The 2,228-nt window shown below is 44.2% G+C and overlaps 1 long non-coding RNA gene across 1 annotated transcript; it reads left to right on the top strand.

The window, feature by feature from the left end:
• The first annotated feature begins 387 nt into the window (after positions 1-387).
• Positions 388-1,212, top strand: LOC131923162 (uncharacterized). The gene is made up of 2 exons (XR_009382539.1): positions 388-758; positions 1,008-1,212. It is a non-coding gene; the product is annotated as an uncharacterized LOC131923162 (long non-coding RNA).
• Positions 1,213-2,228: the final 1,016 nt, after the last annotated feature.

The following is a 2,228-nucleotide window of genomic DNA, read 5'->3' as shown; positions in this document are numbered from 1 at the left end:
TTCTGGGAGGAAATCTGAGGAAAAGTTCTCAGTACGGTCTTATAAAATCTTTTTTTTTTTTTTTTTTTGATCAGACAGGGTTTCATGTTGTGGCCCATCTGGCCTAGAACTATATAGCCTAGGCTGGCCTGTAACTCATGGTAATTCTCCTGCTTCAGTACTTGATTGCTGCAATTACAGGAGTGTGCCCACCATACCCAGGGTTTCTGTTAAAATCTCATTAAAAAATTTAAAAATAATTACATTCTCTCTCTCTCTCTCTCTCTCTCTCTCTCTCTCTCTCTCTCTCTCTCTCTCTCTCTCTCTCTCTCTCTGTGTGTTTACAGGGAGGTCAGAGGACAGCTTGTGGGAGTTGGTTCTCTCCCTACTGTGTGGCCCCAGGATGGATCTCAGGTTGTCTGGCTTGGTGACAAGCACCATTACCCTCTGAAGCATCTTGTCAGCCATGCTTTGCCCTTCTTTGTCTTACTGTCTCTTTCCCGCTGGAACTTGAGTCTTAGGCAAAAGTGACTCTTGTCTCATTGTTAGTGAGGGTTGGGTGCAGTTTTCAAGACTTAATTCTATCTGGCTCCTTTGCATAGTACATTCTTCTCTGTTATTTATATATTAGAAATAAGGAGTTACAATTTCATTCTGGGGACCTTCACAATTCAGAGCTATTGAAGATAACTAAGAGGTTATCTAATCAGTGCCAAACTTACGAAGATAATCTGTTAGGATTTGCATCTTGACTGTCCACCGAAGCTCGTGTGTCGCAGGTTGGTTCCCAGCTGGCGGAGCACAGGAGGTGAAGGGAAGTTTGGGTGGAGGGTCCTCAGGAAAGCAAGTCAGGTGGTTAGGGATGTGCCCATAAGTGGATACTGGGACCCTGCCCTCTTCTCATTGCTTTCCTCCAGACATGTTCTCCATCCTGTGTCTTGCTATGATCGGCCCACAATGATGGGGCCAAGAGACCAAGGACTGAGATACCTGAAGCTGAGTCAAATCGATCATTCTTTGTATTTTAGGTATTTTTTCACAGCAAGGAAAAGCTAACATCCTCAGCCCAGAAGAGATTCAGAGAGTTAGTGGCTGGAGACACGTTGCTGAATTAGGAGAAGAAACAGCTCAAGTGAAAACTGTACTTGTTACCTCAACACACATGACAAGTTTTAAATATTAGAGATGACATTGACAAAGTTAAACTACGCAATAAATAGCACTGTATATCGGGACTGGGCAGATGGTTCAGTTGGTGGAGGGCTTGCCTTTCTAACGTGAAAATCTCAGCATGCATCCCCAGCACTCACATAAAACCCAGGACATGCGGTAATCTCAGTATAGAGACACAGAGGCATAAGGATCCCTGGGGCCTGCTGGCCAGCCAGGTTAGCTGGAGCTACAAACTTCAGGCTTCATGAGAGGCTGTCTCAGAGAGTAAGGTAGAGAACAATTGGGGGAAAACACCCGGATTTGGATTCTGGCCTCCATGTTCCACAGGTATATGCACATACATATGCACATACACATGCATGTATACACACCAGTATAATATATTGCAATTTACAAACCTTAGTATCTCACTTGTTTCAGTTTCTTCTAGAATCCAAATGCTTTTCATTTTTTCCCATCAGTCTGTTCAGACCATAGTTCGTGGGTCTTAGTCTGTTTTTTTGGTTGCTAACAAATAACACAGGTAATTTAGTGAAATAATGAAAGAGTTCTATTTTGAGTTATGGTTTTGGAGGTCCAAGGTCAAATGCTGCATCTGGTTATGGCAGGGAGAGAATCCTGAGGTGGTGCAGGACATCATACAGCAAGGGGCAGTAGTGTGTGTGTGTGTGTGTGTGTGTGTGTGTGTGTGTGTGTGTGTGTGTATGCACCTGTCTGTCTGTCTGTCTGTCCTCTACTCCCTCTCTTCATAAAGCTACTTGTATTCAATCATGGTCATCCACCTCGATGGTTATCTAATCCTGATTACCTTCCCAAACCCAACCTTTAAAACTATTTGGAGCCGGGCGGTGGTGGCGCACGCCTTTAATCCCAGCACTCGGGAGGCAGAGCCAGGCGAATCTCTGTGAGTTCGAGGCCAGCCTGGGCTACCAAGTGAGTTCCAGGAGAGGCACAAAGCTACATAGAGAAACCCTGTCTTGAAAAACCAAAAAAAAAAAAAAAAAAAAAAAAAAACAAACAAAAAACCTATTTGGATCAAGTCCCCACTGTCCTGCGAAGAGACACCGTGATCACAG

The sequence above is a fragment of the Peromyscus eremicus genome, chromosome 13 (assembly GCF_949786415.1).
Source record: "Peromyscus eremicus chromosome 13, PerEre_H2_v1, whole genome shotgun sequence".
Taxonomy (NCBI): domain Eukaryota; kingdom Metazoa; phylum Chordata; class Mammalia; order Rodentia; family Cricetidae; genus Peromyscus; species Peromyscus eremicus.
This window is presented reverse-complemented; position numbering and strand designations above follow the sequence as displayed.